At 41.9% G+C, this 20203-nt stretch overlaps 1 protein-coding gene across 5 annotated transcripts in view; it reads right to left on the bottom strand.

Annotated features, from left to right (window-relative positions):
- Window positions 1-13531, bottom strand: part of tim (timeless) — a 161118-nt gene extending 147587 nt beyond the window's left edge. For 2 of the 5 annotated variants that reach the window (XM_072300699.1, XM_072300706.1), the window contains exons 1-2: window positions 13262-13531; window positions 897-993 (exon numbers count right to left, since the gene is read on the bottom strand). The gene's annotated coding sequence lies outside the window, so the exon portion shown is untranslated. The remainder of the gene's footprint in view (window positions 1-896; window positions 994-13261) is intronic. The other 3 variants (XM_072300693.1, XM_072300705.1, XM_072300702.1) reach the window with 3 other exon arrangements.
- Between the last annotated feature and the right edge of the window lie 6672 nt (window positions 13532-20203).

Raw genomic sequence — 20203 nt, 5'->3', positions numbered from 1 at the left:
AAACTGCGTATCTAATGTAGGAATTTCTAAGGATATCGTTGCTTTCCATCATGGAATCGGTGCGGCGCTGGGGACGTTCATGCTGGCTAAATTACCCTCGATGAACACGCGAGCCTCCGGAGCTCCAAGGCAACGGTGCTCGGGTGATCACGGGAGTTAAGTAACGTCGGGCGAAGTTAGTACTTGGATGGGAGACCGCTAAGGAATGACCGCGTTGCGGAGATTTGCATAGTGGCTGAGAATTCCTTTCATGTCCGAAACATGGTATGGTAAGAGTACAAATTAATTTTGCATGTTTAATTTATTTAAGCATGTTTAATTTTCGTGTTTAATCCTTAATATTTTTCTTCTATGGCTCTGCTAGTAGAGACAGCATTTAGGGCACAGATTAGGGAGCTTCCCATTGGAGCCACTTTCCATGGGAGCCACTTCTCATGGGAGCCACTTTCCGTGGGAGCCACTTTCCGTGGGAGCTACTTCTCAGGGGAATTATTCCCCTGCCCAAAACAGCCTGAGTGAAATTCCCATGAGAAATTTTTAGCAGGGTTTGGGGTCTTAGTGCAGGAGGTCGTAGTGCATTTAGGTGCATGCATTTTTAAGCACATATTTGAAATTTTCGACCAATAGTACATAGAAATCGACATACATGTCGACTATGGGAGTCGATTTCACCGACTTTACCCCCGTGGCGGCCATTTTGGGCGTCATCTTGAATTTAGGGGTGTTCCGGGAAAATTTGAGCCTAGAAACATCGAAATTCTGTTGTAGGACATCAAAACGAAAAGATCAAGCCGTCTCGCCAACTTGTATCACAGACGGTCCCATGGGACTACATACACATTGTTGTCTCTTACCACTACATATCCGTCAAAATCTAACAATAAGTCGTAGCTTACCTTGAAATTGAGAGAAAAAACTGTAAAGTTCATGAATGGAAATGACTTAGCAGACTTGGAGACATATATAGTGTTATCTCTCAATTGTTCTTAGCACCTGTGAACAGAAATAAAAGAATATTGGGAATATCATGATGGAAAATGTCCACTTATTGTGAGTAAGAATGGAGCAAAATTGGATTACATTTTGCAATTAGGAACTATAAATTCCGGCCCGGTTTAAGAACAACGTAATGAGAAACAACTTAATCAGCCAAAATACACGTAATAAAAGAACAACTTAATTTGGGGAAAAGGCTGCAAATAAAGAAAAAGGAATAAACAAAACCCGGGACGTTTCAAAATAATAACAATTTCATTATCAACCGGAAAATAAAACAAAAAACGAGCCGTCGCTCCGCTGTAATTGCGAGACCGAGACTGATTACCAGGTAAACAGACTCGGCACAGTGCAGCAAAATCAAAGCACACAAGACAAAGATTACAAAAAAGGATGGAAATTTAATCACCAGCTCCCTCTGGGAGGAAAAACTGGTGATAAGAGGCACAGAGACCATCAACATCAGCGCGGTAATTACAAAGTTTGTTCCTGCGCTTCAAGATATTCATCATTTCGAGGAGAAGACGCGGAAAATAACGCTTTTCGGAGGCTAAAATTTTAGCCCCCCCCGAAGTCAAAGCGATGCACCTCTGCATCTTGGTGGTGCTGCAAGGCAGTCTTCTCCCCTTTCCCATATCGATGTTGAGAGAGCCTCTTTTTTAGTACCTGGGATGTCTGTCCTACGTACCCGACTTCACAATCCTGACACTGTACGTAGTAAACGACGCCAGCCACCAAGTCATTAGTTCTTTTTGATTTCAAATTGGACATTAAAAAACCGAGATCGTTATATTTGGTATGCACAACAGAAAATCCATACTTTTTTAAAACATTTGCTAAACTTTCCGACAAAAGGGGCACATATGGCAAAGAAATCAGTTTGTCAAATTTTATTTGACCCTTTTTACAACCATAATTTTGGTGTTTTCCACTTCCTTTTTCCCTCAACACTTTTGAGAATTCCCGATCAACAAGAGTGCTAGGGTAACAATTTTCGAGCAACAATCTCTTCCCTATCTTTATAGTTTCTGAGAGAAACTGATGGTCGGTAAGACGCACAATTCGCTGCGCTAAATTGGTGACAACATTTTTCTTGTAAATTCCAGGCTGCACAGAAAGGAACAACGTAAGTGCCATTAGTTTCCCTATGCACATAAGTGTTTTTTCAGATGAGCCAGAATTTATAGGTGCAAATTGCAAAATGCAGTCCAATTATTGTTAATCTATTCAAATGCTGATCGATTTTTAGATGATCTAAATTCAGAAATGGATTAATTCTTGCTTGGAAATAAAATTAATCGATTGTTTCATCAGTTAATTTTGAGATGGTTTTAAAAAATAAGAACCTGTGCCCTAGGATGCCCACCAGGGTTGCCAGAAGTAAACCAGCACTATGTAAATGTTTCATGTAATTCGTTCCTAATGCTGGACATTCAGATGAGGAGCAATGAGGACGAGGATTCTGAGTCGTCGAAGAATTTTTTTTTTTCTGATTACTCGTGTTCCGGTCTTGGTCGGTCGGGGTTATACATCTTTATTACTCATAAGAGCATTCAAGCTGGATAATTTTTCCTCAGCCAGAATTTTATAATGTTCGAAGCATGGTACAATTTCATCTATAAAATTAATGAGAAAAGTCCATAGATTTGACGCGGTAGAGTCGTCCGTATCATCTTACTGAAGTTTGACGCTTACAGCGTTAAATCTGTTTAGAATGTCACTCCAGAGAACGGTCATAAAAGCAACATTGAGAGAAGGGAGTTTATTTGGAAGTACTTTTGCTCTGGAGACAGTCTTGCTCCTTTGATTTGGGTCGTCTATAATTGACGTAAGAGCAATGAAAATACCAGAATAATTTTTATTAATGCATTTGCAGGCAGCGTCTCTGAAACTCCAACGTGTATCGCTGAGTGATTTTAGAGTTGGATTACATTTTGCAATAAGGAACCAGTATTTCTGGCTCTCCCATAAAAGTACTTATCTGCATAGGAAAAATTTTAATTTTATAATAAAAATATAATAAAAAATTTTAATGAAATTTTAATTTTTTCTCTTTACTGCAACCTTATGGTGTAATCTTTCGAGTACTTAACACTAATAAAAGTGCATCGATGTGTTACGGAGCTAAACGGAAATGGAAACCGGCCGGAATAATGCTCAAAAAAGGCGGGTTTTCCCACGGTAATCCGAGCATCTCATGAATAGTCACTGCAATTTTCATTTTTTTTCTCTTCTTTGAACTCAAGGTTTACCTACTTTTGAAGAGCTTACATTACACGTCATCCATTTATTGGTAAAATATCTATAAAAAAACGAATTAGAAATAAACCGAAAATTCAAAAATAAAAAAAAATGAAAGGCGATAAATGACGTTGAATAAGTGGAGTTGATTTGAATCGATGGTATGATTTAAAGGAGCCGATGCTTGCATCATAAAAATCGCCGATTATAAACTTGACGGTGGAAAAATATGATGCACTTCATCGATCCTTTGGAGGACCTTTCTAAAGGTGGAGGCAGCCTGACACTCCTTTCAAGAAAGTCAGAAGCCAAGATAACTAGCTAAGAATTACACCCGTACGGATTCTGAATAGAGGCGATGAAGAACGGCCAGCCCTAACTTTTTTTTTCCTCACGTGGAGGAGGTTGAGGGGAATCCGTCGGCGGACGATGTCCAATTAGGGACCAAGTGTGCCTTAGACTTCGACTTGACTGAGAATTCCAGCAATAGTTACAATAAAATGAGGAAGATAGTTCGAATCAGAAATGGAGGTTTGACTTGGACCTGATTTACGGGCTGGAAGAAAATATCGTTCATTAAGATTGACGATAAATATTGCAAAAAAGTAAAAGCTAAAATTTGAAAAAGGGTGAGACATCACGCTGCTTTTCCATACACCCTTATAATTTATTTGCCGGAAAACTCAGAATCCCAAATTTGAAGAGCGGATTTAAACCAAAGAAAAAGCAACGATACAAATGGAGTAGAGCAAAGAACAAAACCGTCATTAATATAAACTTCGAAGGACTCCGACTTTCAGCGATTCTACCTACACCTTGAGTTCGAAGAAGAGAAAAAAAATGAAAATTGCAGTGACTATTCATGAGATGCTCGGATTACCGTGGGAAAACCCGCCTTTTTTGAGCATTTCCGGCCGGTTTCCATTTCCGTTTAGCTCCGTAACACATCGATGCACTTTTATTAGTGTTAAGTACTCGAAAGATTACACCATAAGGTTGAAGTAAAGAGAAAAAATTAAAATTTCAGTGACTATTCAGGAGATGCATCGGCTCCCGTGTAATAAATCGTTTTTCGCCGTCATTTTTGAGAATTTCCGGCCGGTTTTAATTTCCGTTTAGATCCGTGCCCCATCGATGCACGTTAGTAAGTGTTTATTACTCGTAGGTATATACCTTAAGGTTGAAATAGATAGAGAAAATTGGAAATTGTAGTTACAATCCATGGAATGCATCGGTTACGATGTGAAAAATCGCCTTTTGGCGTAAATTTCGAGGATTTTTGGTCGGTTTCCGGTTTCCCTCAGGCCGTTAATCGATCGGTGAATGTATGGGAAGCGTATGGGAAACTTCGAAGGACTCCGACTTTCAGCGATTCTACCTACACCTTGAGTTCGAAGAAGAAAAAAAAAATGAAAATTGCAGTGACTATTCATGAGATGCTCGGATTACCGTGGGAAAACCCGCCTTTTTTGAGCATTTCCGGCCGGTTTCCATTTCCGTTTAGCTCCGTAACACATCGATGCACTTTTATTAGTGTTAAGTACTCGAAAGATTACACCATAAGGTTGAAGTAAAGAGAAAAAATTAAAATTTCAGTGACTATTCAGGAGATGCATCGGTTCCCGTGTAACAAATCGTTTTTCGCCGTCATTTTTGAGAATTTCCGGCCGGTTTTAATTTCCGTTTAGATCCGTGCCCCATCGATGCACGTTAGTAAGTGTTTATTACTCGTAGGTATATACCTTAAGGTTGAAATAGATAGAGAAAATTGGAAATTGTAGTTACAATCCATGGAATGCATCGGTTACGATGTGAAAAATCGCCTTTTGGCGTAAATTTCGAGGATTTTTGGTCGGTTTCCGGTTTGCCTCGGGCCGTTAATCGATCGGTGAATGTATGGGAAGCGTTGATAGTCTGATTTTATACATATCACAGAGACCGGAGTCACAGACCGAGCCAGATGAGCCACTGATCGAGAATCCGGAAATGCCGCCAGATAGTTTGAGATCGACGAAAGGGCTGTCAGAGAACTTCAACCTCATCCTCGAAACTTTAAAGCAACAGATAGAAAAACGAATCACTCCGTACAAATAATTCACCGAAAAGTTCGATTTTCACTTCAATTTATCCGAAATGGAGCCACTGATATCTACCACTTCCGTCATTTTTGTAGAAATTCCTTGTATAATCCATGTTCCAAAAACTATCATCCTTTTTCGTAATTTGTTCCGATAAATCCGTTTATTTCCGTTTGTACCGAGGCAATTGTTGGGTCTGTTAACAGTTTTTCTTTTTCTGAGTGTCGGGGAGTTAGCCCGATGACTCAACACCCAACCTGGAGGACCAGGGTTTGATTTCGGAGTTTCCTCTCCTAGACAGGTTGCTTCCACTACAGCTGAGAGCCCTGTCTGCCCTTCCAATGGGTGGTTCATATGCCTGTAAGCCAGTGACCATATCCACTACCTAACCTAACTCGAGGATTGCTAAACCTGTGACATTAGTCCTCCATACGGCCATAAAATCGCTTTAATTCATTCAAAAGGACGACGGACCAGTCTTATGGGAAAAGTGAGCCCGGTTAAATCGGCTAGTTTCTTGATATGTAGTTCTTGACTTACAGATCAAAAGTGTCAATGGGCGTTTCTTCCTATCTCGAAGTTTTACCCCCCATTTTTGGGGCCAAAGTTGCCAATTCGGCGTATAATTGGTAGTTTTGACACCCAGGTTTGTTGGTCGCCTATAAGATTTTTTGATTTTTTTTTAGTCTATTGCATCCTCTGAAAAGGCTAGAGACCATCCGAACTCAAAAACTGAACAATTTCGCCTTATGGGGAAGGGGGGGGGGGGTTGTTCACGCCACCGATTTCAGCGTCGGCTAGTCGCATTAAACCTATTCATCCGCCATGTTTTGGAGAATTTTTCTTGCAAATGATTGCGACTGCATCATGAAAGGTAGACTAAGATACAGCTCAGAATATATCCCGAAGAAGGGGGGGGGGGGCGACCGGACTCGAGCAGCGAAACTGGCTTGCACGGGTCGGAACAAACCGATGCTTCTACCATGTTTTGGAGCAGGCCCGCCAGAGGGGGGGGGGGGGGGGGATACTGGGTCCCTGGTACCGGGCCCCGGAGGGAGTCCATGCTGCCCGTGAAAAACCACTACGAATTCACATGGTCAATTGTGCCAGGCTCGAAACCCGACCCCCTCCGATTTGGCTGGAAATTGGTATACGGGGTCTTTACGTCATATTAAGAAACTGATTTGAAGGGTTTTCCCTTCTGACGCCCCGTTCGCGAGATATCGACCCCCAAAGATGGGGTGAATTTTAGCGATATTCAAAAACGCCCGTTTTAGCGATTCTCATTTTCTCGACTTCCCTCTCTTTGACTCTCCATAGCGAGACTCTGTATCACTTCATCATACTTTGTAAGAATGTTTCCAAACCAATTTTTCATGTAGATTCTGAATATGCCATCGAAATTAAGCTAAAAATTATTCTAATGGCCGTAATTTAGGGTTTTTTTAAAATTTACGATTTTTTCGCCATTCAATGTTCAAACTGAATTATCTCAAAAACTGCCTCTCGGATTTTTGATTTTTTTTTTTTTACTTCAAGCTTAGGATATATACTTTTGGTTGATATACTTTTCTCAATGGAACTCGGACGGTTAAGGGCCTAAAAAAATTCAATTAGGCCAAAAAAGGTCAAAAATGGTAAAAAAAGACGAATTTTTACATGTTAATCCCAATCTTTCCATAGTAAACTCTTCAATTATAGATATTTTTTCCCCTTTTACCCTCTAATATGTATAAAATCAGACTATCAACGCTTCCCATACATTCACCGATCAATTAACGGCCCGAGGGAAACCGGAAACCGACCAAAAATCCTCGAAATTTACGCCAAAAGGCGATTTTTCACATCGTAACCGATGCATTCCATGGATTGTAACTACAATTTCCAATTTTCTCTATCTATTTCAACCTTAAAGTATATACCTACGAGTAATAAACACTTACTAACGTGCATCGATGGGGCACGGATCTAAACGGAAATTAAAACCGGCCGGAAATTCTCAAAAATGACGGCGAAAAAACGATTTATTACACGGGAACCGATGCATCTCCTGAATAGTCACTGAAATTTTAATTTTTTCTCTTTACTTCAACCTTATGGTGTAATCTTTCGAGTACTTAACACTAATAAAAGTGCATCGATGTGTTACGGAGCTAAACGGAAATGGAAACCGGCCGGAAATGCTCAAAAAAGGCGGGTTTTCCCACGGTAATCCGAGCATCTCATGAATAGTCACTGCAATTTTCATTTTTTTTCTCTTCTTCGAACTCAAGGTGTAGGTAGAATCGCTGAAAGTCGGAGTCCTTCGAAGTTTATATTAATGATGGTTTTGTTCTTTGCTCTACTTCATTTGTATCGTTGCTTTTTCTTTGGTTTAAATCCGCTCTTCAAATTTGGGATTCTGAGTTTTCCGGCAAATAAATTATAAGGGTGTATGGAAAAGCAGCGTGATGTCTCACCCTTTTTCAAATTTTAGCTTTTACTTTTTTGCAATATTTATCGTCAATCTTAATGAACGATATTTTCTTCCAGCCCGTAAATCAGGTCCAAGTCAAACCTCCATTTCTGATTCGAACTATCTTCCTCATTTTATTGTAACTATTGCTGGAATTCTCAGTCAAGTCGAAGTCTAAGGCACACTTGGTCCCTAATTGGACATCGTCCGCCGACGGATTCCCCTCAACCTCCTCCACGTGAGGAAAAAAAAAGTTAGGGCTGGCCGTTCTTCATCGCCTCTATTCAGAATCCGTACGGGTGTAATTCTTAGCTAGTTATCTTGGCTTCTGACTTTCTTGAAAGGAGTGTCAGGCTGCCTCCACCTTTAGAAAGGTCCTCCAAAGGATCGATGAAGTGCATCATATTTTTCCACCGTCAAGTTTATAATCGGCGATTTTTATGATGCAAGCATCGGCTCCTTTAAATCATACCATCGATTCAAATCAACTCCACTTATTCAACGTCATTTATCGCCTTTCATTTTTTTTTTATTTTTGAATTTTCGGTTTATTTCTAATTCGTTTTTTTTTTAGATATTTTACCAATAAATGGATGACGTGTAATGTAAGCTCTTCAAAAGTAGGTAAACCTTGAGTTCAAAGAAGAGAAAAAAAATGAAAATTGCAGTGACTATTCATGAGATGCTCGGATTACCGTGGGAAAACCCGCCTTTTTTGAGCATTCCCTGGTAAAAATGGCAAGTGTTAGGTCAGTGAATTTTCCACTGAGGTCAGTGCAATTTGCTCTGAGGTCAGTTCAGTTTTCTCTGACGTAAGTGTCAAAGCACTTACCCAAGAAGTCAGCACTGAGGTAAGAGGCACTGACGTCGGGAGAAAGACTTACCTAAGTGCAGAGATGTCTCTGAGGTAAGCGGGACTGAGGTCAGGACTTGGTTCAGAGGGTAAGTCTCTGACATCAATCTTAATCGAACCGCACTCACTCCCAAATAGTAGAGATGGCTCCCCCTTCCCCCACCCTATTTCATTTTTGTGGGGGAATATTTCCTCGGGACACGGGGACCACAAACTTTATCTTTCAGAGAGGCATATTTTGTAGAAGGTGGGATTTTCTAAGAGGGAAGGAAAACTAGTTTAAGTAGCCACACTCTTGAATAGTTTGTTTTACCCTCTTCGTTTAAGATGGCACTTAAATAATTAAAACACAACAAAAAATGAGATCGATAAAAATATTATCACCGCTAAAATATGTACTTAGATATATTTATTTAAGCATTATTATTTTTTTATAAAAAAAATAGTTTTAAATTTGGTTTTAATTTTTTTCAGTTTTAACTGTTTTTAAAATGTTTCAGTCTCAATTTTTTTTAAAATTTTCCTACTTTATTTTCAATTCTTTCCCAACTTTTTTACTCCTTTACTTTCAATTTTTGTATCTGCTGATTTATATTTTTTGTATAATTTCAACTTTCATTATTTTTTGCATCATTAGCTTTAATTTTGAATTTTAGTGCGATCCATTTTTTTTTCAAAGAAACGTAACTTACAAAACTTCATTTACATGTTGATTGATTAAAAAAGAATAATAGAAAAATTAAGTAACGGATTCACATTCAAAGACAAAATCATCATTTGCTGGCAAAATTACCCCAATGGGGGCCCTGAAATGGTAAAATTACGCCCCTAACACGTACACGCGCAGGTAGTGTAGTGGTTCAATCGCTAGGACGATCACCGAAGTTAAGTTACGTCAGGCGTAGTTAGTACTTAGATTGGAGACCGCATGGGAACGAGCGATGTCCCCTGAAGATTGTGATACTTGCTTCGGATTGAAAACTCACAGCAGCCCTCCCTGATCGTCAAATAGTGACTTAACGTACCTGGCAGATCGGTAATTAACGAAATTTTTGCCTGTACAGTATTTCTGGGAGTTTCCACTCCGCTTACGTCTGAGACACTTAGGTCAGTGCCGCTTACATCAGAGGCACTTGCCTTTGGAACAGACCTAACACTGAGGTAGCAGATCAGCGCCCGGCAGCACTGACATCAGTGCTTAAGTCTGTTCCAAAGGCAAGTGCTACTGATCTGAGCACTTGCCATTTTTACCAGGGTTTCCGGCCGGTTTCCATTTCCGTTTAGCTTCGTAACACATCGATGCACTTTTATTAGTGTTAAGTACTCGAAAGATTACACCATAAGGTTGAAGTAAAGAGAAAAAATTAAAATTTCAGTGACTATTCAGGAGATGCATCGGTTCCCGTGTAACAAATCGTTTTTCGCCGTCATTTTTGAGAATTTCCGGCCGGTTTTAATTTCCGTTTAGATCCGTGCCCCATCGATGCACGTTAGTAAGTGTTTATTACTCGTAGGTATATACCTTAAGGTTGAAATAGATAGAGAAAATTGGAAATTGTAGTTACAATCCATGGAATGCATCGGTTACGATGTGAAAAATCGCCTTTTGGCGTAAATTTCGAGGATTTTTGGTCGGTTTCCGGTTTCCCTCGGGCCGTTAATCGATCGGTGAATGTATGGGAAGCGTTGATAGTCTGATTTTATACATATTAGAGGGTAAAAGGGGAAAAAATATCGATAATTGAAGAGTTTACTATGGAAAGATTGGGATTAACATGTAAAAATTCGTCTTTTTTTACCATTTTTGACCTTTTTTGGCCTAATTGAATTATTTTAGGCGCTTAAACGTCCGAGTTCCATTGAGAAAAGTATATCAACCAAAAGTAAATATCCTAAGCTTGAAGTAAAAAAAAAAAAATCAAAAATCTGAGTGGCAGTTTTTGAGATAATTCAGTTTGAACATTGAATGGCGAAAAAATCGTAAATTTTAAAAAAACCCTAAATTACGGCCATTAGAATAATTTTTAGCTTAATTTCGATGGCATATTCAGAATCTACATGAAAAATTGGTTTGGAAACATTCTTACAAAGTATGATGAATTGATACAGAGTCTCGCTATGGAGAGTCAAAGAGAGGGAAGTCGAGAAAATGAGAATCGCTAAAACGGGCGTTTTTTAATATCGCTAAAATTCACCCCATCTTTGGGGGTCGATATCTCGCGAACGGGGCGTCAGAAGGGAAAACCCTTCAAATCAGTTTCTTAAAATGACGTAAAGACCCCGTATACCAATTTCCAGCCAAATCGGAGGGGGTCGGGTTCCGAGCCTGGCACAGTTGACGTGGAACGACCCACATGCAACACTTGTTTCGTAGGAAAAAGTGAAAAATTTACCCTTAAAATTTCGCAAAAGGTGAATATCAGTTTTCGAAAACACGCTGGAACACGGTAGGATTCTTCTTAAATTTTTAAAGACGTATACCTCTTGGAAAATTTCTATCTATTTTCAAGATTTTCATTGCAAAAGGATATTTTTAGTAACTGCATTTCATTTTCTCCCGTCATCAGATGCTAAGAGTCTCCAGTCTGGGCATCCTCGACTCCAATGGCTCATGGCTCAACTCTCTTGCCATAGACAAACGAAGGGGGAGTCCAGGGGGGCCTGCCCCCCTTAGAAGTGAAAATAGTATCATATGCCCCCCCCCCCCCCCCCTCCCAAAAAAATAAAAATTTTCCAAATGTTTTGAATGCAAGAATCTGCAAGTATTTTTTGCTGAAAGTAGAAAAAAAAGCGTAATTATTCCGCAGAAATAGATGGAAAATTTCGTCTTGGAAGCTTCAAAATGTGTCCGAATAGATTTATAAATTCAAAAATTTCTCGGGGGATGCCCCTCGGACCCCTATCCCCCTGTGCTTGGGGCCCAGGCCTTAAAACTGGTACCAGGGCCCGAGATGGGATGTGGCGGGCCTGTTTTGGAGACCTTTTTATGCAAATGACTCCGGCTGCTTCTTGAAAGGTAGACTGAGATGCAGCTCAGAATATACCCTCCGGATGCGGGGGGTGGGGGGGGGGGGGGAGCGATAAATGCGCGACCGAACTCGGGCAGTGAAACTGGCTTTCGCGAGTTGCATCAAACCAATGCAACAAGATCATGTGTTTTTTCTTTTTAATATTTTTTTCTTCTTTTCAATAGCAACTAACCCCTCCCTTCACAAAAATTCTGAGATGCATAAGGATGTGCTGAAAATTGAATGATGCGTTGAATGGTATTAAGTTTTAATCGTACTAGCCACGTTAAAAAGTGCCACGATACTGGTGTCAGTGCCACACTGACCTATGCTGAGAGATCCTATTTCGACGGAGGGTACAGATTGAGAGGGCTCCTTTCTCTTACAGCATATTCCGTGCTCCATCTCAGTCGACCTTCCAAAATGCAGTCAGCCTCATTGGGATAAAATAGTCTCCAAAACAAGACGAAACCATTAGTTTGGTGCAACTCGCGAGAGCCAGTTTCGCTGCCCGAGTTCGGTCGCGCTCTTTCGTCTTCCCCCCTCCCCCGCCTCCACGGGGGTATATTCTGAGCTGCATCTCATGACACTTTTGATCAATAGGTTAAGACCTACAACATATAAAAAAACCAGCTGAAAACGATCTTACTTTGCTGCTTCAATTTGAGGAGGTGATAGAATTATTTTCCAACATAAAAAGCAGAAAGACATTGTTTTAGATGTGAGGATTCTCATCATTGCGGAGGCTAAAATTATGAAACTAAGTACAATCATGCTTGTTTTTTTTCAAAATGGTCTCGTTTATTGCTTTTCAATGCAACTTGCGGAAGGCCTGCTCTGGTTTACGGAACTCAACTTTTGGGCGTAGTTCCGTCAACTTTTGCTACAGTGGATAGGGCTCCCACAAAAAATGCGCCCAACACAAATAAACGAGTCTTATGCACCAACCCCTTCCTCCCCTCCGACACTACTAGTTGGTTCTTGTTGATGTTTTAAAACATGATAGGGGGCTGGAAAAATACAGGCGACCAATGGGCGGCAAAATACAGGTGGCGCATGGGCGGCAAATATGTTTATCCTGCCATCCACCTCTGGAGACAAATGAGTACTGAGAGGATGTTGAGTTTTCGAATGTAAACACAGAAGTCATGAGGCAATTCTGTTTCCAATAAATTTCAAACACTTGACTATGCCACCGCATCTGAATTCTTGTTTAGTAGTGATCTCTTCGAAGGTGAAGTTTGTCTATTCTTTGTAGGTATCTAAATTAAAGGTTACACGGAATCAGCAGCCTGATTGTTGAAATTTATGTCGGCACGACAAGAATCGAAAATTGATATGTTACACGGCGCAGATAAGGCTATGTCTTGTCTTATCGTGCCGACATAGCCAGTTAAAGTTTCAACAATCGGGCTGCAGGCAGCAGAAAGTTAGAATGTTGTGATGACGCTGGAAACATCAAATGAACAAGAGCAGATTATTCACTTGGGGAGCCAACCTCTGATACTTTGGAACAGTGACGGTTGCCCGTACGGACCAAGAAAGTATTGTCGATGAGAGGTAGCCTTTAACTAATTAATCGATTGAGGACAATTTTTTACAATTGCATGCATTTGTGATAGAAACTCACCTGATTTGGTAACGCCTCACTGGGATCTTAAATTACTTGTATCACATTATAAATCGCAACTCAATTGAAGGCGATAAACGTAATCAGTGTCTTTTATATGTGTAAGGAGGCAGACACGGAGCGAATTTCGAACGAGCGCGCACTATCACTGTCATGGAATTATTCACGAGAAAGAGCTGTGAAAAGCTGTTTTCGAGTAGAGAGGCGGTCGAAACATCAAAGTCACATGTTTGGGAACGTGAACATGACCAGCGACGATTTCTGTAGGACCTTGCACTCATGTAAGAGGCAATGAAAAAGTCCGTAAGCAGTTACCAGTGCTGCATCCTCGCGTAGGAGCCTCGCAATCAGTGTTCCCAGCGAGGGCGTACGGACTTTTCAAGGGTCCCAGATGCTCCTAGCTCCTGGCAATACTGCATTACCTCCAACGGCATTACCTCCACAAGACTCCCCTGCGATATCGTCACCTTCCAGGCAAAGTATCACAAGCGCCATGCGACGTTTAAAAATTTCCGCCGCCATTTTATTTATTTACTGAGAAATTGTTGGTTGAATCTGTTTGGAAATTTTCCTAAATTTTATCGGCAGCACAAAGAAAATTCAGTGAAATTTTCGGACAGCTTCGTTGAACAATTTCTCGGTAAAAAAATAAAATGGCGGCGGACATTTTTAAACGTCGCATGGCGCTTGTGATACTTTGCCTGGAAGGTGACTATACAGGGTGATCCAAAAGTCCCTTCCACCCCCTCTAACTTTTTACCTAATTGAGATAAAGATTTGAAACTTGGGGGATATTCCTAGGTCAAAGGGAGCTACTTTTTGGCCCCCCTAAAATTTTCAGGGGGGCCCCCCTTGGGGGGGCAACGGCCCCCAACTTTTAATTTTCAAATGGGAAGACCCCCTTTGTGATAGCTCGTTCGAAAGAACATAAAAAAAGAAAACTTTTCGCGCAAACCCGAAGTCAATAACTCAAACCGTTTCAAAATGGCGGCCGGTTAAAGTTCAAAATGGCCGAAAATTCACACCGGTTATTTGTCGATGGATTTGCGCGAAAATCTGTATGAAGGGGTATTTTGACACGAGAAAAACGAATTTGACGTTAGATTTTCAAAAAAACCGAAATTTCCAAAATGGCCGCCGGTTAAAGTTCAAAATGACAAAAAATTGATTTTTTTAGAAATCTAAGTTATTCAAATTTGTTTATCTTATGCCAAAATACTCTCAAATTCCAAGTTTAAGGCAAATCCATCAGCAAAAAACCGAGGTGACAATTTTCGACCATTTTAAACTTTAACCGGCGGCCATTTTGGAAATTTCGGTTTTTTTGAAAATCTAACGTCAAATTCGTTTTTCTCGTGTCAAAATACCCCTACAACCCGATTTCCGCGCAAATCCATCGACAAATAACCGGTGTGAATTTTCGGCCATTTTGAACTTTAACCGGCCGCCATTTTGAAACGGTTTGAGTTATTGACTTCGGGTTTGCGCGAAAAGTTTTCTTTTTTTATGCTCTTTCGAACGAGCTATCACAAAGGGGGTCTTCCCATTTGAAAATTAAAAGTTGGGGGCCGTTGCCCCCCCAAGGGGGGCCCCCCTGAAAATTTTAGGGGGGCCAAAAATTAGCTCCCTTTGACCTAGGAATATCCCCCAAGTTTCAAATCTTTACCTCAATTAGGTAAAAAGTTAGAGGGGGTGGAAGGGACTTTTGGATCACCCTGTATATCGAATCGATTGTGGCAATGTGACCCAACAGGGGTTGCGGCCAGAAGCCGACAGAGAGCGCTGAAACTCATACAATGTTGCCAGTCTGTGGTGTATGATGTGTTGCTTGTTAAACGAAATGAAGGCGGGAGACCTATCGGCAAATGCCCGTTCTTCTCAACAAGCCAGTTGGACGGTGGATTGATCGCAATGAAAATTGATGGCGATACATACTGTTCAAAACAAATAGCTTTCTCGACTGACCCCTTTAGTCCACATAACTCTGCCGAAACTAGAGTCCCTTTATACCCAGAGTTAGAGTCCCTTTATACCCAGAGTTACGACAACTCGATTATCAGCTGACTGACAGCCGGCCTTGGCTGGCCATGGAGGCCGAAACGAGTGCACCCAAACGAACGATATTGAGGGATAAGGATCAGGAATCCTGCGATGTCTGTCACACAAAAACAACAACATCAACAAACTGATCAATTAAAAATAAAATGAGATTAGTTTGTGAATAATTTCTTAATCTATTTTCATTTTGGACCGATGGAAATAACAATTTACTCTTGATAAACCACAATTAGGTAATATTTTCATTATTCTTGTTCACATACGAGGTACCGCCATCTTGGTGCACTCGTTTCGGCCTCCATGAGCGAGAACCAATCAGAATTGGATTTTTTTTTAGGCCACTTTCAGCCCAACCCTGGCCCAACCAAAAGTGAGTTGTCGTAACTCTGGGTATAAAGGGACTCTGTTAAGAAAACTCACTTTTGGTTGGGCTGAAAGTGGCCTAAAAAAAATCCAATTCTGATTGGTTCTCGCTCATGGAGGCCGAAACGAGTGCACCAAGATGGCGGTACCTCGAATGTGAACAAGAATAATATTAGCTATGTTTATGCGAGCCTCTTAACCTAACTTCAATCGAAACCTGAGTTTGAAACCAAGGTTCAAATCACGGCATAAACCAAGGCGGATAAAGAACCGCCGTTTATCCGCCTTGGGCATAAACGATACGGAACTAACGAAATGTAGGTTTCCGAAATTTGTGTTTGAAACCTTATTTTTTTAAGTGGGTCCGAAAGGAACCTCGTTTTGAAATGACACCCACGGACCGACATGGAAATCGGGAGTGCTCGGCCAGGGGGGGGGGGGGGGGGGGGGGGCCATCGTCCTCAACGGATACGAGGGAGACGGTGGAGCGAGCCCCTGGGAAACGGACAGTAACAGGCAAGGTGACTGCAACAACGAGAACGAGAGTCATTAAAGGATTACAAATCAACCTCAACAACTGCAAGGAGGCGCATAACAAAGACATTCTGATAATGGCGGCAAATAATAAAAACGGATGTAAATTGTCTCATGACCTGGTAAACAGAGAAGCAAGGAAAAGAGGAATTTCGGTACTTTGTGCTATCAGAAGCAAACGAATTTAAAACGAACAACAAGCTGTGGACTCGAGACAAAGAGAAAAGACTGGCAATGAGAATCTGCGACACTAAATTAGGTCAATGTATGAGGAGCTCATCCTTCAATGGCTTTGTCAGAATGGATTTTCGCAGAATAACGATTTTTGGTTGTTACTTCCCTCCGAGCCTAACTGACGAGGAATATAACAGGGTTCTCCAAGAACTGGCCCGGGAGTTCCCCACGGCTAATGAGCGTTTTCTGATCACAGGGGATCTGAATGCCAGATCTGAGACGTGGGGAGATAAAGAATGCAACAACAGAGGACTGATTTTGGAAGAGTGGGTCGAGACAAACAACTTGATCATCCAAAATACCGGATCTACGCCCACCTTTCTGGCCCCGGGGGGGAAGGTACCTCCATTGTTGACCTAACGATCACGTCAGGAAAGCTTTCGAGCTCTGTAAAGAGATGGGAAGTGGTTACTGATATGAACACTGCGAGCGACCACCAAGCGATCTTGTGCACACTGGGAGAAAATTCCAACCCGATTAAACCGTTTCAAATCAGGAAATGGAAAATTAGAGGGGAAGAGGATAAGAAGGCTCTCCAGGAGACTTTAAGGTTACAGAACACTTACACTAGCAAAGAGAAGAGGACTGCGGAGGAGGTGACACAGCTGATAACGAGAGAATGTAATAACATCCTGAAGAAGATGAAGATTACGCCGTCGGAAAAGAGAGAAGAGTATTGGTGGAATGAGGACATTGGAAAACTACATAGGAAATCAGTTACTTTAAGACGAAAATGGACCAGAATGATTGGCAAAGACGACCCAAACTTGGAAAGAACGAAAACGGAGTACGGACAAACGAACAAGGAACTTAAGGTAGCCATCTCCAAGGCAAAAACGGAATCATGGAACAAAATACTTGAATTAGAAGAAAACCCTTGGGGAAAAGGTTACAAAATCGTGAATAGCAAGATGGGACCAAGGAATCCAGCTGACGAATTAAGTACTGAAGAAAAACTGGAGGTAGTGAAAGAGCTCTTCCCGGAAAGACCATTGCCGTCCTTCGAAAAACCTGAAGTTGAGGATGAAATCCAACCTTTCACCAAAGGCGAGTTAGAAGAAGCACTGAGGACCACTAGAGACAAAAAAGCTCCAGGACCGGACGGACTCCCCCCGGAAGCGGTCAAAGCGTTTCTTGGTACTAACGTGGAAACGGGACTAGGAGTTTTCAACGAAGCCCTTACTTCGGGGTTTTTCCCGAAAATATGGAAGAAGGCTAACTTAATCCTACTACCAAAAGGAGTTAAAAAGGAAACAAAAAAACTTTCCGCCCAATCTGCTTAATGGATGTTATGGGAAAAATCCTGGAGAAACTAATTCTGCACAGACTCATCGCCGAGATTTTCATTTCAGAAAACCAGTTTGGTTTTGTGAAGGGGAAATCGACAGTAATGGCGATCAAGAAAGTAGTGGATTTTGCAAACAGAGCATGGGAAAGGGGACGTCCATCTGGGATCGTGATGCTTGACGTGAAGAACGCATTTAACACCGCACCGTGGGAAGGAATAATTGAAGCACTTAGGAAAAAAGGCGTATCAACTTATTTGCTCAGAATCCTCCAAGATTATTTCACGGAGCGTAATATCATAGTAGACGGGGAAGAAATCCAAACCTCGTGGAGTGCCCCAGGGTAGCTGTTTGTCGCCGTTCTTGTGGTTGGTTTACTATGATTTTGTGGTGGGGGGCGCCCTCCCGCAAAATAGTTTGTTGACCGCGTTTGCAGATGATGTCGCGGTCAGCGCCTGGGAAAAAACGATGTATGGACTTATCTGGAAATTACAGAGAGCAGTGGCTTACACCTTAAGAAGGATCTGGGAGCTCAGGCTGGAAACGGCGATAGAAAAAACGGAATTCTTAATTCTTAAGGCAAAGAAGGCAGATCGTAATGTAATGATAAAAGTGGACCAATTGGAAATCCAAGCTAAGGAACATGGCAAATACCTCGGTGTATGGCTGTCGGCGGGCTTGCATTTCGGAGAACATCTCAAAAGAACATGCGAAAAAGTGAAAAGGGTTGCTGGAAACCTGACTAGGATCATGCCAAATAATGGAGGACCGTGTGCAAGGAAAAGGAAGATTATCGCTTCGGTGGCCATTTCCATACTCTCGTATGCAGCTCCGGTTTGGGCGGACATTGTCAGGACGAAGACTTATGCTGGCTGGGTGAGGAAAACCTTCAGACCAATCAAGATCAAAGTGACAAGGGCCTACAGAACTGTGTCAGATGAGGCGCTAGACGTGCTAGCGAAAACCCCTCCCTTGGATTTACTTCTGCTCCAACATAAGACCAGATTTGACACGCAAGATCCGAAGATGGCTGAAGAAATGATGTATGATGCCTGGAAAGATAGATGGTACTCAAACACGGGGAAAGCTGAATGGACTCGAAAACTGATCCCGGATCTTGATTTGTGGATGAGGAGTGAGTTTGCAGAAGTAAACTTCGCGACAACTCAGTTGCTGACTGGCCATGGCTCTTTTGCGGCTTATCTACATCGCTTTAAGATCAAAGATTCTGATAAATGCACTCAATGTAGCCAACGTGATTCGGCGGAACACACGATGTACAACTGTGACAGATGGACTGCGGAAAGGCGGGAACTTGAGGGGGTTATTGGTCCCATCCCGCCCCCGGAAGAGCTAATGGGTGTGCTACTGGAGAGCAAAGGAAATTGGCTAGCATTTGAGCGATTCGCGACACGTGTTATGTCATGCAAACGTAAAGATGGACAATGAGATGGACAATGGATAACGGATGCCTCTAGTGGGCCAGAAACCCTCGGGTCTCTGGCCCTGTTTACCGCAAGCTATCCAATTGGGGATATCGGGTTCGACGCACCCGCGGAGCTGAGTCATGTGTAGGCTGCCCCCTTCTGGGGCCGCATAAGATCGGGTGCCTCGAGGGCTGAGCGAGACGTGGCTGGTCTGCCCTCCCTGCCCTCCAGTTCTCGGCTCCAGAGCCCTGCCGTGGGGTTGTCGCAGGGTTTGGCGCAAGCTGGGCCTAGGCTCTCCTCCTACGCCCTTGACTCCGGGTACAATGATGGCTTCGGCAGATCGGTCTCGGGGGATGGGGGTGTAACGAAGAATTTCATTCTCCGTTTTAAGTTTTTCCCCTTCTTTTGTAGACCAAAATAGCGACAAATGTGTCACGGCTTGGCGACACCGCGCCACGACGCCCGGTGACGGTACATCAGCTGTTTGAATAATGAAAAGAAATGGAATACTGTTCCTCCTTTTTTTCTCTCTTGAAGATAACTGCGAAATCAGGGTTTTCCGTAGATTTACCCAAAACGAAAAATTGAAAAAATTCTAAACTACTATAAACTTCTGTAGGAAATTTTCCTACATCCATTTCTGTAAATTTTATATTTTAATTAATTTTTCTTGTAACAAAAATTTTGCAACGAATGTCGAGATCGTCTTTCAATAGCTTCAAATCAATCTGATAGCCCTCTAAGCCAAACATTGTTCATCACCCTCTTCTTTCCGGAGGGTCACCTCTTCTCTCATCTTTTCTGAATCTTTCTCGACTCGAGGTGCACGTTAGTGAGTGGCATCTCGTCGAGCTCTCTGTCCATTTCACTTTCCTCTTTTCTCTTCCTCTGTGCTGAGGTGCACGTTAGTGAGTAGCATCTCGCCCAGCTTCACTCCTCCTCTTCTCTTACATGTATCCTGCAATTTTAAGCCTTGAGGTGCACGTTAGTGAGTGGCATTTCGGCTAAATTATTATTATCATCATTTTGAGTGAAGGTTG

This window comes from Bemisia tabaci, chromosome 1 (genome assembly GCF_918797505.1).
Source record: "Bemisia tabaci chromosome 1, PGI_BMITA_v3".
Lineage (NCBI taxonomy): Eukaryota > Metazoa > Arthropoda > Insecta > Hemiptera > Aleyrodidae > Bemisia > Bemisia tabaci.
Note: the sequence above shows the minus strand (reverse complement) of the source record. Positions and strands in the feature narration are given on the sequence as shown.